Source organism: Macaca thibetana, chromosome 2 (genome assembly GCF_024542745.1).
Source record: "Macaca thibetana thibetana isolate TM-01 chromosome 2, ASM2454274v1, whole genome shotgun sequence".
NCBI classification, from domain to species: domain Eukaryota; kingdom Metazoa; phylum Chordata; class Mammalia; order Primates; family Cercopithecidae; genus Macaca; species Macaca thibetana.
The window spans coordinates 165,300,477-165,316,466 of NC_065579.1; the positions used below are offsets into that span (position 1 = coordinate 165,300,477).

General features: G+C 36.4%; 1 protein-coding gene across 4 annotated transcripts in view; it reads left to right on the forward strand.

The window, feature by feature from the left end:
• Window positions 1-15,990, forward strand: part of MORC1 (MORC family CW-type zinc finger 1) — a 155,599-nt gene that overhangs the window by 25,903 nt on the left and 113,706 nt on the right. The gene's annotated exons all lie outside the window — the stretch shown is intronic.

Genomic DNA, 15,990 nt, shown 5'->3' on the forward strand with positions numbered 1-15,990 from the left:
CACAGTTAGCAAATAACTATTTGATAACACACTTTTAGATGATCTTCTCTCCTTATTTCTGATGTATGTTTTTTCTCATATTCCAACATGTGGAATTCCTAATCTACACAGAAATGGAGGGCTTTTTTGTTTTTTTTTTTTCTTTTGGAAAAAAATATTCAGCCTAATGGCTGTTCCACAAATGCTGGGAACCACTGTGCCAGCATTAATATACCAGTGTCAGAAAGGAGTCCCAGAATTATCAACATCTCCATTACTGTCTTCCCCTTTTCCTGCTGCCTCTGCCCTTCTAGTTGCCAGCTGGTTCCAAAACCGATATTTCATGCTATTTAAAAGGATTTTGAAACAGTTATCTGTCAGAGTGCCTTGGCATTTCTACACTGGCATTAGAAAACAATACATTATTAGAGGGATAATTTGACAGCTACATCTTTGGAAAGATGTTCTTGCTGTTTCCAGATTGTGTAATGAAGCCAGAGCTTCTCTAGCCATTTAGGCAGTTAATTATAAAATAAAGAAAACGAATGAGACGTAAAACATGTACACTTTCACTTTGGCACGTAGATCACACTGGATTTTCTAATTTGTTTTTCAGCAAAATTTTGTTTTAGTTTAATCACAAGAAAAGCCTTTAAAGACAGGGCTGGGATTTATAAGGAAGAATCAGTGTAAAGAGGATTCATAATTTCTGAACTGAGGATGCTGTACATTTCATGGCCTCTGACACGAGTACTGTGATGATGCCAGGAAGGGACAGCATCACCATTCCCCACCTCCTCGGGGGTCGCAGTGCCTCTGTAGTTTTCTTCTGTAAAAGATTTGCCCTTAATTCCACTTCATTATTGATTTTGACCTACTGTTTCCTCCCCATCACTCCCAAGCTCCCTTTAAACTTAGGACATACATTTTATTTTTTTATTTTTTTTATTTTTTAAGGTGGAGTCTCATCCTGTTGCCCAGGCTGGAGTGCAGTGGTGCCATCTTGGCTCACTGCAACCTCCCCTTCGTGTGTTTAAGCAATTCTCATCCCTCAGCCTCCCAAGTAGCTGGGATTACAGGCATGCGCCACCCTGCTCGGCTAATTTTTTTGTATTTTTAGTAGAAACGGAGTTTCACCTTGTTGGCCAGGCTGGTCTTGAACTTCTGACTTCAGGTGATCTGCCCGCCTTGGCCTCCCAAAGTGCTGGGTTTACAGGCATAAGCTATGACGCCTGGCCAACATACATGTATTTTTAACTTGTTAAAAAATGGTGCATAGTTTGCCACACAAGATTATGGACAATGGTGTGGTCCCGTAGGTTTTAACGTTAACACCCAATTACTCTTCAGTAAGAGATTAGAAAAGGCATTAATTCTTAGTCCTAAAGGATTAGTTCTGGTCCAAGGTGGATCTTTTTTTTGATTCCTCTTTCATTTATGGCCTTTGATATTTGAACCTCTAATCCAGTGCAGTTTATAATATGACACATTTTTTACCATTTCTTTCCCTGGTGATTATCGTATCCCCTTATCTCTGCTGGGTAGGATTCTACAGCTGTCCAAAACAATTTTCAAATCTTGAAACTATGTAATTTCCAGGTTTGGTCTTAGATAGTAGAGTGCTGCTGATTCTGAAAATAATTTAATTTTCTGTATAGAAATATGAAAATTCAAACTTTCAAGCTTTATTGGCCTCAGGGAAGAGGTGTTTTGGCATTATTTATTTCATATAGTTCTTGTGAATATTTGACATCATGGTTTTTTTGTTCTGTTTTGTTTTTGTTTTTTTTTGAGACAGAGTTTCACTCTTGTTGCTGAGGCTGGAGTGCAGTGGTGCTATCTCAGCTCACTGCAACTTCTGCCTCCTGAGTTCAAGTGATTCTCCCACCTCAGCCTCCCAAGTAGCTGGGATTACAGGCATGTGCCACCACTCCAGGCTAATTTTTTGGTATTTTTAGTAGAAATGGGATTTCGCCATGTTGCTCAGGCTGGTCTCCAACTCCTAACCTCAGGTAATCCGCCCACCTTGGCCTCCCAAAGTGCCGAGATTACAGGCGTGAGTCACTGTGCCCAGTTTTGACATTAGTTTTAAACATAGGATTCAAAACCTTTTATCATTCTGCTTTGGGCTGAGGCACTAACAGCAGTAATCAGACCAGTGGCAGGGTCTCCTTTCAACATGACAATCATGTCAGGAGAATTTCAGTAGAAGTGATGTTCAAGCACATGGTCAGTGGTGGCCTGTGGTTTGGCAATATCAGTTTAAAGGTGACCTATTTCCACTTAAATTTAAAAAAAATTTCAAATAGATAGCAGTCATCAGAATTTCAGAATGCACGTGATACACAAGTCTGCATTTTATGTGTGAAATGTCAAATTGAATTTTGAAATTGTGAATATGATTTATGGAGAGTGCCAGGGAATCAGATATAGGTTCCAGGGTTATATGCAGAAAGTGAGTTGAATTTGCAGGGTAAAAATTATCTTAAATTTATATGTTGCCATAAACTTAGGCAGTGTTTCCTGAAAGCGAAGAAGATACAAAAAATAACTTTGTAAAAAATCAAAAGAAAATCAAGAGTTTGAAACAAAGGGTGGGGGTAATGCCAAGAATACTGAACACTGAAGAAAATGAAAGTGGACTAATGACAGAAAACAAGATGTTTCTTCAGGGCTGGGCTAGGTGTGTTTACTAATTTATGTTGTGGTAATTTTTTGGAACTCTGGACCCAAATCCCACATCTCAAACTTTTGTAGATGTTTTCTTCCATTAAGTTATATTTTTTCCTCTTTAAATAGTCCATTTGTGCAAAACAAAATCTTTAGTTAATTATTTCCCTCCACCTTATTGGTGGCTTTTAGTAAGCTTCATTTACAGTCATACAGATGATTAAAGTTTAGAATCATTTTCAGAAGTCCTTTATTGAGTGGCTACAGAAGATAACAGGCTAGTGGAGGGTTTCAAAATGAGTCACTGCCCATCATGACCACCTATGTGGTTAGTATGGATTCTCATCTGCGAAATCTACAGGACTGTGATTCTACTTTGGCATTCCTTACATAGAGATCTTATTTCATTCACAGGACATAGACCTCTTTATATGGATACCAGGATGGAATCTTAATTTGGATTTTAAAATTACATGTAAGATACGCCACTGAATTGGATCCAAGCATTACTTTTCTTTTAGACTTTTATTTTAGGTTCAGGGGTACACTTGTAGGTTTGTTATGTAGGTAAACTCGTGTCACAGAGGTTTGTTTTACAGACTATTTCATCACTCAGGTATTAAGCCCAATAGCCAACAGTTACCTTTTCTGCTCCTTTCCCTCCTCCCACCCTCCACGCTCAAGACCCTAGTGTCTGTTGTTCCCTTCAGTGTATCCATGTGTTCTCATTATTTAGCTTACACTTGTAAGTGAGAACATGCAGTATTTAGTTTTCTCTTCCTGTGTTAGTTTGCTAAACATAATAGCCTCCAGTTCTATCCACATTCCTGCAAAAGACATGATCTCATTCTTTTTTATGGTGGCATAGTATTCCATGGTATATGTACCACATTTTCTTTATCCAATCTGTCATTTATGGACATTTAGGTTCCATATCTTTGCTGTTGTGATATAGTGAATAGTGCTACGGTGAGCATTTGCATGCATGTGTCTTTATGACAGAATGCTTTATATTACTCTGGGTATATACCCAGTGATAGGGTTCCTGAGTTGAATGGTAGTTCTACTTTTTAGCTCGTTGAGGAATTGCTATACTGCTTTCCACAATGGTTGAACTAGTACACTCCCACTAACAGTGTGTAAGTATTCCCTTTTCTCTGCAGCCTCTCCAGCATTTGTAATTTTTCGACGTTTTAATAATAGCCATTCTGACTGGTGCGAGATGGTAGGTTTTGATTTGCATTTCTCTAATGATCAGTGATATTGAGCTTTTTTTCATATGCTTGTTGACTGTATGTATGTCTGCTTTTGAAAAATGTTCATGTCCTTTGCCCATTTTTTAATGAGTTGTTTCTTTTTCTCTTGTAAGTTTAAGTTCCTTATAGATGCTCGATATTAGACCTTTGTCAGATGCATAGTTTCCAAATACTTTCTCCCACCCTGTAGGCTGTCTGTTTACTTTGTTGATAGTTTATTTTGCTGTGCAGAAGCTCTTTAGTTTAATTAGATCCCACTTGTCAATTTTTGCTTTTGTTGTAATGGCTTTTGGTGTTTTGTTATGAAATCTGTGCCCGTTCCTATGTCCAGGATGGTATTACGTAGGTTGTCTTCCAGGGTTTTTATAGTTTTGGCTTTTACATTTAAGTCTTTAATTCATCCTGAGTTAATTTTTGTATGTGGTGTGAGGAAGGGGTCCCGCTTCAATCTTTTGCACATAGCTAGCCAGTTATCTCAGCACCATTTATTGAATAGGGAGTCTTTTCCCATTGCTTCATTTTATCAGCTTTGTTGATGATCAGATGGTTGTAGGTGTGCAGCCTTATTTCTGGGCTCTCTATTCTGTTTCTTTGACCTATGTGTCTGTTTTTGTACCAGTACCATGCTGTTTTGGTTACTGTACCCCTTTAGTATAATTTGAAGTTGGGTAATGTGGTACCTCCAGCTTTGTTCTTTTTGCTTAGGATTGCTTTGGCTATTCAGGCTCTTTTTTGGTTCCATATGGATTTTAAGATAATTTTTTCTAGTTCTGTGAAGAATGTCATTGGTAGTTTGACAGGAATAGCATTGAATCTGTAAATTGCTTTGGGCAGTAAGGTTGTTTTAATGATATTGATTCTTCCTATACAGGAGCATGCGATGTTTTTCCATTTGTTTGTGTCTTCTCTGATTTATTTGAGCAGTGTTTTGTAATTCTCCTTGTGGGAATCTTTCACCTCCCTGGTTAGGCGTATTTCTAAGTATTTTATTCTTTTTATAGCATTGTGAATGAGATTGCTTTCCTGATTTGACTCTCAGCTTGGCTGTTGTTAATGTATAGGAATGTTAGTGACTTTTGTACATTGATTTTGTATCTGCAACTTTGCTGAAGTTGTTTATTAGCCAAAGGAGCTTTTGGACTGAGACTATGGGGTTTTCTAGATACAGAATCATGTCGTTTGCAAACACATGTAATTTGGCTACCTCTCTTCCTATTTGGATGCCCTTTATTTCTTTCTCTTGCCTGATTGCCAAGCAATAGTTTTCTTTACTTCCCATATACCTCATTCTCCCTTGTTTTTTGCCAAGTGGTTCAGCACTTGTTCAAGAGGCATTAATTCTGGGGACAGAGGATGGAGTGGGAATGAAGGGAGGAGCTTCAATTAGTATTACAAATATTAACTCATTGAAAAATATTTAAACTTTCATAAATAGGTAAAGCAATATAAAAGTGCATCCTCATTCTCCACCTCAGCTCCCCCAATCTCTTTTCTACTGTAGAAATTATTTTGCTACTTGGGATTTAAATCTATCTTCTAGATATTTATTATCTGTCACTTTATATTAGATTTAACTTACCCTTTTAAAGTTTTTGAAAAAATTTGACTTTTCAAAGTTTTAAAGATAATACAGAAAATTCTCATGTACCTTTCACCCAGATTTTCCAAATGTTGATATTTTACCAAAATCTGAAAAAAATTAGAAATTTGAAACATATCTGGTCCCAAGCATTTCAGATAAGGGATGGTCCACCTGTACATCAGTACTTCTCTGTTGATGGGCATTCAGGTTGATTTTAATTTTTCACTTTTGAGAACAATGCCAATCTTTATACTTACATTGTTAGATACTTAGACAAGTATTTATTTACTATTGATTCTCAGAAATAATATTACTGGGTTAAGTGGTTGTAATTTTTCCTAATGGTGGCATTTTGCAAAACCAAAGTACAATATGATAACCAGGACATGAACACAGTCCATCAGGTTTGATACAAATCTACCAGTGCATCACTACAAATATCCCCTATATTACCCTTTATGAATTACACACACCTCCTTCTTTCTCCATCAACTCAACTTAAAAAAACTTTAAAAAAGTATATTGGTAGATTATAGATGTACATATTTTCAGGGTATATGATACATTCCTATAATTTGTAAAGTTAAAATAGAGGTAATTGGGATATTCATCCCCTTAAATATTTCTTTTCTTTATGCTACAAACCTTCTAATTATTCTCTTCTAGCTATTTTGAAATGCACAATAGATGATTGTTAACTATAGTTACGCTATTGATCTGTTGAACAGTAGGTCTTATTTCTTCTATTTAACTGTATATTTCATCCCATTAAATCAACCTGTCTTCATCCCCACCCTGTTACCTTGCCTCTGGTAACTACCAGTCTACTCTCCATCTTAATGAGATCCACTTTTTTAGCTCCTACACTTGAGTGAGAACATGTTATATTAGTCATTCTGTGCTTGACTTATTTCACTTAACATAATGACCTCCAGCTCAATCCATGTTGCTACAATGACAGGATTTCATACTTTCTTATGGCTGAATAGTATTCTGTTGTGTATATGTACAACATTTCTTTATGCATTCATCCACTATGGCACTTAGGTTGATTCTATATTTTGTCTATTGTGAATAGTGCTGCAATAAACAAGGGAATACAGATATCTCTTTGATAGGTTCAGTTTCTTTCCAGTAATAGAATTGCTGGATCATATAGTCGTTCTATTTTTAGTTTTTTGAGGAGCCTCCATACTATTCTCCAAAATGGCTGTACTGATTTACATTCCTACCAACAGCATCCGAGGGTTCCCCTTTCTCCACATCCTCACTAGTATTCGTTATTCCCTGTCTTTTTGATAAAAGCCATTTCAATTGGGGCAAGATATCTCATTGTGGTTTTGGTTTACATTTCTCTGATGATTAGTGACGTTGAGCATTTTTCCATATACCTTTGGCTATTTGTATGTTGTCTTTTGAGAAATGTTTACTCAGATCTTCTGCCCATTTTAAAATTAGATTATTTGGTATTTTGCCATTGAGTTGTTTGAACTTCTTATATATTCTGGATATTAATCCTCTGTCAGATGGATAGCTTGCAAATATTTTCTCCTATTCTGTGGATTGTCTCATCACTTTGTTGATTGTCTGCTTTGCTTTGCAGAAACTTTTTAGCTTGATGTAATGCCATTTGTCTATTTTTGTTTTAATTACCTTTGCTTTTGAGGTCTTACACACACACACACACACACACAGACACACATACACACACCCACATCGCCCCCCCCGCTGGCCCCACACACACCCCTTTGCCCAGATCAATTTCCTGGAGGGTGTCCCCAATGTTTTCTAACTGGCTTTCTAGTAGTTTCATGGTTTTAGGTTTTACATTTAAGTCTTTAATCCATTTTGATTTGATGTTTGTATATGGTGAGAGATAGGGGTCTAGTTTCATTGTTCTGCATATGTACATTCAGTTTTCCCAGCACCATTTGTTGAAGAAACTGTCCTTTCCCCTTTGCACATTTTTTATGCCATTGTCAAAAATGAGTTGGCTGTAAATGTGTGGATTTACATCTGGGTTCTGTCTTCTTCTGTTCCATTGTTCTGTGTCTGTTTTTATGCCAGTACCATGCTGATTTGGTTACTGTAACTTTAGTATATCTTGGAGTCACATAGTGTGATGTTCTTTGTTCTTTTTGCTCAGGATTGCTTTGGCTATTCAGTGTCTTCTGTGGTTCCATATAAATTTTAGGATTTTTTTCTATTTCTGTGAAGAATACCACTGGTATTTTGATATTGTATTGAATCTGTAAATTGCTTTGGGTGGTATTTAATATTCAACAATGTTCTTCCAATTCATGAGTGAGGAATATCTTTCCATTATGTTTTGCATTCTCTTCAATTTCTTTCATCAGTATTTTATAATTTTCTTTGTATAGATCTTTCACTTCTTTGGTTAAGTTGACTTCTAGGTATTTTATATTCTTTGTAGCTGTTATAAATGGGATTGCTTTTTTGATTTCTTTTTCAGATTGTTTGCTGGTGGCACATAGAAATGCTACTAATTGTATGCAGCTTTTGTATTCTGCCACTTTGCTGAATTCATTGATCAGTTCTAACAGTTTGCTGGTGGTATCTTTAGTTTTTTCTAAATATAAGATCATGTCATTCTCAAACAAGACTAATTTGACTTCTTTCTTTCTGATTTGAATGCTGCCCCATATTTCTTTCTCTTGCCTAATTGCTATGGCCAGGACTTCCAGTATTAGGAATAAAAGTGGGGACAGTGGGCCATCCCTATCTTATTTCAGATCTTAGAGGAAAGGCTTTCAATTTCTTCTCATTCAGTATAATGTTAACTATGTGTTTATCTTACATGGTTTTTATTATTTTGAGGTATATTATTTCTTTACACAGTTTGTTAAGGGTTTTTATCATAAAGGGATGTTGAATTTTATCAAATGATTTTTCATCATCAATTGAAATGATCCTATGGTTTTTGTCCTTGATTCTGTTAATGTGATGTATCATGTTTATTTATTTGTATATGCTCAACCATCCTTCCATTCCTGGGATGAATCTCATTTGATAAAGGTGAATGATCCTTTTAATGTGTGTTGAAATAGATTTGCTTGTATTTTGTCGAGGAGTTTTACATCTGTGTTCATCGGTGATATTGGCTTGTAGTTTTCCTTTTTGGTTGTATTTGTCTGATTTTGGTATCAGGGCAATGCTGGCCTTGTGGAATGAGTTTGAAAGAATTCCTTCCTCTTCAGTTTTTTTGAAGAGTTTGAGTAGAATTGGTAGTAGTTTTTCTTTAAATGTTTGGTACAATTCAGCAGTGAAGACATCAGGTCCTGGGATTTTCTTTGATGGGCACCTTTTTATTACAGCTTCAATCTTGTTTATCATTATTGGTCGGTTAAGATTTTCTGTTTCTTCCTGGTTCAGTCTTGGTAAGTTGCATGCGTCCAGGAATTTATCCATTTCTTTTAGGGTTTCCAATTTGTTGGTACATAGTTGTTCATAATCATCTCTAATGATTCTTTGTATTCTTTGGTCTCAGTTCTTAAGTCTTCTTTTTCATTTTCAATTTGATTTATTTGGGTCTTCTCTTTTTCTTAGTTTTGCTAAAGGTTTTTCAAACTTTTTTTTATCTTTTCAAAAAACAACTTTTCATTTTGTTGATCTGTGGTGTTTTTTTTGGGTCTCAATTTTATTTATTTATGCTTTCATTTTTTCTTGTTTAAAAGACCAGTCAGTGCTCTGATGCTCTGATCATTATTTCTTTTTTTTTTTTTTTTTTTGAGACGGAGTCTCGCTGTGTCTCCCAGGCTGGAGTGCAGTGGCGTGATCTCGGCTCACTGCAAGCTCCGCCTCCCGGGTTCACGCCATTCTCCCGCCTCAGCCTCCCAAGTAGCTGAGACTACAGGCGCCCGCCACCACGCCCGGCTAGTTTTTTGTATTTTTAGTAGAGACGGGGTTTCACCATGTTAGCCAGGATAGTCTCGATCTCCTGACCTCGTGATCCACCCGCCTCGGCCTCCCAAAGTGCTGGGATTACAGGCTTGAGCCACCGCGTCCGGCCTGATCATTATTTCTTTTCTTGTAATTTTGAGTTTCATTTGTTCTTGCTTTTCTAGTTCCTTGAGGTTATAAATAACATTAGGTTATTTATTTGAAGGCTTTCAACATTTTGATGTAGGTATTTAATGCTATAAACTTCCCTCTTGGCACTGCTTTTGTTGCATCACATAGATTTTGGTGTATTGTACTTCCTTTCTCATTTGTTTCAGGAGATTTTCAAATTTCCTTCTGAATTTCTACATTGACCCATTAATCATTCTGGAGCATGTTGCTTAATATTCATGTATTTGTGTAGTTTACATGTTTCTCTTGTTATTGATTCCTAGTTTTATTCCACTGTGGTCAGAAAAAATACTTGATATGATATTTACTTTTTTTTTCTTTTTTTTTTTGAGACGGAGTTTTGCTTTTGTTGCCCAGGCTAGAGCGTAATTGCACAGTCTTGGCTCACCACAACCTCTGCCTCCCAAGTTCAAGTGATTCTCCTGCCTCAGCCTCCTGAGTAGCTAGGATTACAGGCATGTGCCACCATGCCCAGCTAATTTTGTATTTTTAGTAGAGACAGGGTTTCTCCATGTTGGTCAGTCTGGTCTCGAACTCCCGAACTCAGGTGATCCACCCACCTTGGCCTCCCATGCTGAGATTACAGGCGTGAGCCACCGCACCTGGCTAATTTCTACTTTTTTGAATTTGCTGAGACTTGTTTTGTGGCCTAAGATGTGGTCTATTCTGAAGAATGTTCCATGTGCTGATGAAAACAGTGTGTATTCTGCAGCTGTTGGGTGAAATGTTGTGTAAATGTCATTTAGACCTGTTTGATCTACCATATAGTTTAACTCTGAGATTTCTTGTTGGTTTCTGTCTGGATGATCTCTCCATAACTGAGAGTGGGGTTTAGGAGTCCCCTAGTGTTACTGTATTTCAGTCTATCTCTTCCTTTGAATCTATTAGAGTTTGCTTTATATTTTTGGGTGCTCCAGTGTTGGGTGCACAGATATATGTAATTGTTATATTCTTTTGCTGAATTGACTCCCTTATCATTAGATAGTGACCTTCTTTGTGTCTTTTTACAGCCTTTGACTTGTAATCTGTTTTATCTGACGTGTCTACTCCTGCTTTTCTCGTTTCTACTTGCATGAAATATCTTTTGCCATCCCTTCACTCTGAATCTATTTGTCTTTATAGATAAATTTCTTATAGGCAGCATAAGTCGGGTCTTGTTTTTTTAATCCATTTAGCTCCTTTGTGACTTTTAATTGCATAATCGAGTCTATTTACATTTAGTGTTATTGTTGATAAGTAAGGGCTTACTACTGTGATTTTGTTGCTCATTTCATGGTTGTTTTATAACCCCTCACTTTCTTTCTTACTGTCTTCCTTTGTGGCTGATTTTTTTCTGGTTGTATGTTTTAGTTTGTTACTTCTTATTGTCAGTGTGTCTGTAATAAATTTTTGCACTGTGGTTACCATAAGACTTACCAAAAACATCTTAAAGATATAACAAGTTATTATAAAGAGATGACAACTTAGATGACAAAGAATAGAAACAAACAAAAAAAGAAAAAAATGAAAAAAAAACCCTCTAAACTTTAATTTGATCACCCCCACATTTTGACTTTTAGTTGTCTCAATTTACATATTTTTATATTACTATCTCTCTTTTTTTTGGTTTTGAGACAGAGTTGCACTCTGTCACTCAGGCTGGAGTGCAGTGGTGCCATCTTGGCTCACCACAACCTCTGCCTCCTGGGTTCAAGCTCAGCCTCCCAAGTAGCTGGGACTACAAATGCACGCCACCATGCCCGGCTAATTTTTTGTATTTTTGGTAGAGATGGGGTTTCACCATGTTGGCCAGGCTGGTCTCGAACTGCTGACCTCGTGATCTGCCCGCCTCGGCCTCCCATAGTCCTGGGATTACAGGTGTGAGCCACCGCGCCCAGCCCTATATTACTCTCTCTTAACAGGCTGCTGTAGATATTATTGTTTTTGATAGATTTGTCTTTTGGGTTTCATACTAGCATAATGAGTAGATTGTGCACCACAATTATAATATTCTGGGTTTGTTCATGTAGTTTATTTTACCAGTGGATCTTATATCTTGAAAAGATTTTTATTTTACCTTAGTATTTTGTTTTTTTCAGATTGAAAAAATACCTTGAGCATTTCTTGTAAGATGGGTCTGGTGGTGATGAATTCTTTCAGCTTTTGTTTGTCTAGGAAATACCTTTATCTGTCTTTTATATTTGAAGGATAGCTTTGCTGGATGTAGTATTCTTGAATAGCAGTATTTGTTTTTCAGCACTTTGGAAATATTGTTTCACTGTCTACTGGCCAGTATGGTTTCAACTGAAAATTATATTGCTAGACAAATTGGAGCTCCTTTACATGTTACTTGCTTCTTTCCTCTTGCTGCTTTTAGGATTCTCTCTTTGTCTTTGACTGTCGAGCGTTTGATTCTTATATGCCTTGGGGTAGTCTTATTTGGATTGGATCTGTTTGGTGTTCTCTGAGCTTCCAAACCTGGATATTTATCTCTTTCTCAAATTTGGGAAAATTTTCTGCTATTATTTCTTCGAATAAGCTTTCTACCCCTTGCTATTGCTTTATTCCCTCTTAAACACCAATAATTCTTAGATTGGTCTTTTGAGGTAATTTTCTGTATCTTGTAGGCAATCTGTTTCTTTCATTTTTTTTGTTTTACTTTTTGCTCCTCTGTGTATTTTCAAATAACCTATCTTTGAGGTCACAGATTATTTCCTCTACTTGATCTATTCTGTTGTTCAGAGCCTTGAATGAATTTTTTAATTCAGTAAATATATTTCTCAGTTTCAATGTTTGTTTGATTTTTAAGTTATTTCAATCTGTTTGTTAAATTTCTTTGATTAATTCCTGAATTACTTTTTTATGTTACTTTGGAGATCACTGAGTTTCCTTAAAACTATTATTTTTAATTCCTTATCTGAGAGCTCACATATTGCTTTTTTGTTAGGGTCAGTCACTGCTTCCTTTCTTTGTTTGGGCAGGTCCTGCTTCTCTGTTTGCTGTTGTTTCTTGTGAATGTACATCTATGTCTTTGCACTGAAGGATTAATGACCTCTCCCAGTCTTCTCTGTCTGGTTTTTGTTTTGTTTTGTTTTCATTGGGTATATTTGCTTGAAGATGATTCATAATTTACCTGTTTTTTTTTTTTTTTTTAAATTGTTCTCCTAGGTTGCTGCCTTCTTTTCGGCACTAGGTGGTGCTATAACCCAGGTTGGCCTTGGCTCTAGTAAATCGTCAGAACACTGCCCTGTCCTAAGTAGGGAAGGTCCTAAGGGGGATTTCCCATCTGTGTAGGAAGGTTGATGGGGGGTTTGTGCCCAAGGGCCCTGTGGAACATACTTTCTGCAGTGCGATGCTGCTGAACGGCCACATGATTTGTCTGAGTTACCTAGCACAGTTTTCCAGGGCTGAGGACGGTAGTTTCCTGCTGTCCTCAAGGACGTTTCTCCCTCCAGGCACTTGTGAGGCTTCTAGTGGATTGCAGCAGGGGCAGATCTCCTGCTGGGGAGCCCAGGATAGTGAGGAAGCTGGTTGTCCACCTTTCTCTCGCTTTTTCTGGTGTAGAAACTGTGAGTCAGGAGGAAATTTTCTGCATATTAGAAGATGGGCAGATTAGGGGAAAGATCATCATGGGTATGAAAGTTCAATTCTTGGCCAGGTGCGGTGGCTCACGCCTGTAATCCCAGCACTTTGGGAGGCCGAGGCAGGCAGATCATGAGGTCAGGAGTTCGAGACCAGCCTGGCGAACATACTGACTGTATTTTTATCTAGTAAAAATACAAAAATTAGCCAGGCGTGGTGGCACGTTCCTGTAGTCCTAGCTATTCAGAGGCTGAGGCGGGAGAATCACTTGAACCTGGGAGGCAGAGGTTGCAGTGAGCCAAGACCGTGCCACTGTACTCCAGCCTGGGTGACAGAGTGAGACTCTGTCTCAAAAAAAAAAAAAAGAGAAAAGTTTTATTCTTGTACCATCTGCTAAGAATTTTTTCATTTCTCTATGCTCTGGGAACTTGCCCATCCTGATATTTGAGTTCTATGGTATTGCTGGTGTTAATTTTGGCACTGTATATTTGTTTTTGGTTTTCTGTTGTGGGGAATGTGAAGCCAGCTCGCTTCTACTTCTACACCACCATTTTGGAATCAGAAGTCTCTCAGCGTGACTTTTAGCATTGTTATTTGCCTTAAAAAATTTTTCAATTTTTTTGAGCTCATATCTGTCAACATTTTTCTAGATGTTTTTCTTATTTTGTAATTTTCTACTCAAAAATGCTTTCCGTAACTGTGATTTAAATGTATTCCCTTTTAATTTACTCTAAGAATCTTAGTTTATTTCTATATAGTCTTTTAATCTACCTTGATTGTTTTTGAATATGGTGCAAAGTGTGTGTACATGGAGGGTGAAGGATTAATTTAATATTTTTCTAACAGATCTATATTTATGTAATAGTTCAGCCTTTTCCACTTACGTGAAATAAATCAGTACTATAAACTAAATTTTTATCATAAGTGGTTCTGTTTCTGGATGAACTATTCCCCTTCATGGATATATTTTTCACTTCCTGCCCCATTAGAACTTAACTGCCACAGCCTTTATAATGTGTTTTGTTATTTAGAAGGGCAAATACCAAGCCTTTCTTTCACTGTTCTTTTAAAAATCGTTATTTGCTGTTCTTGCAAATACTCTTTTTTTATCTGAATTAAAAAAATTAGCTTTTCAAGTTTTATTATAAAAATGCTCTTGGGATTTTGATTGGTAGTTCCTTGAATTTATAATTAAATGGGAGAGAACTGACACACTTGTTTGTTGGTTCTTATTCCAATCTTTCTTTTACATAATTGAGTGGAGCTTTATAACATCATAGTATATCATAGTAATTAAAAACAAGACTTTGAAAGACTGTCTGGATTCAGTTTATGGTTCTATAAGCTGTATTATTATGATGATATAGTTTGGCTGTGTCCCCACTCAGATCTCATCTTGAAATCCTATATGTTGTGGGGAGGAACCTAGTGGGAGGTAATTGAATCATGGGGGCAAGTCTTTCCTGTGGTGGTCTTGTGGTAATGAGTAAGTCCCATGAGATCTGATGGTTTTAAAAAGAGGAATTCCCCTGCATAAACTCTCTCTCTCTTTGCCTGCTGCCATCCGTGTAAGAGGTGACTTGCTCCTCCTTGCCTTCTGCCGTGATTGTGAGGTCTCCCCAGCCATGTGGAACTATAAGTCCAATTAAACCTCTTTCTTTTGTAAATTGCCCAGTCTCAGGTATGTCTTTATCAGCAGTATGAAAACGGACTAATACATGGTATGGGAAAGGAATTCAGCCTCACAGGACCTCAGTTTATTTATCTGAAAATAGTGATGATAAAAATAATAGTATTATATCCAAAGGTTGTTGACAAGATTAAGTGATTTATGACATGAAAAGTGCTTAGGACACTACCTGGCACATGATATGTACTCAGTGTTTGTTAACTGTTATTACTTCTTCACATAGCTCTAGTATATTTCTTGTTAGATATATTTTTGGGTATTTTATGACTCTTGGTATTCATATAAGATTTTTTCCCTCTATTGCTTTTCTAATTATTCATTTGTTAAAAACCATTGATTTTATATTGCCTATTGATTTTATATCTGACCACTTACTGAACTCTTTTATTCTAATAGTTTTCAGTAGATTTTCTGTATAGTCTTATCATCTGCAAATAAGGACAGCTTTGTGATTTTGTCTTCTACTACTCATACTTTTTCTTTTTTCTTAATTTAGTTGGCTAGTTAAATAGAAATGGTAACAGGTATGCTTCTTTGCTTTGTTTTTGTCTTAATGGCATTCTTTTATGTTTGACTATTATATGTGATATTTTACTATTCTTTTTAATCAATGGCTTTTGTGAAATTGAGAAGTGTATTTTCAGTGTATAGAGTACATTTTGTTTTATTTATTTTTTGCGTGAGGAAATGTGATTCTTATTCTTTTCTGCATGCTAGCTGTATTCTACAGGTTTCAATTTTAATGCTTTTTGACATCTGTTGAAGTGATTTAGTTTTGTTTTTCTCCTTTAAAGTAGTGTTTTATTATAATAGAGTTTATGATGTTGAGTGATCTTTGCATTCCTCAGATAAACCCAACAAGATCATGATGTATTATTCTTTTACATGACTATGTTTATTTTGTTGATCCTTTAAATTTTTTGCTTTTATGTTTGTACATGAGACTGGCTATAACTGTGCTTTTATTATCATTTCTTTTTTTAGTATTGATTGGTATATAAATTTTGGTAGCCTCATAGAATAAGTTGGAATTTCTTCCCCCATTTCTGTGATTTGGAAGAGTTTATATAAAGTGAGTCTTTTGTCTGCCCATAGATCTTTTAGAACTTCCTTGAAAATCTTGTTGCCTTCTTTATTTCTTTTATTACTTTTTAATGGTG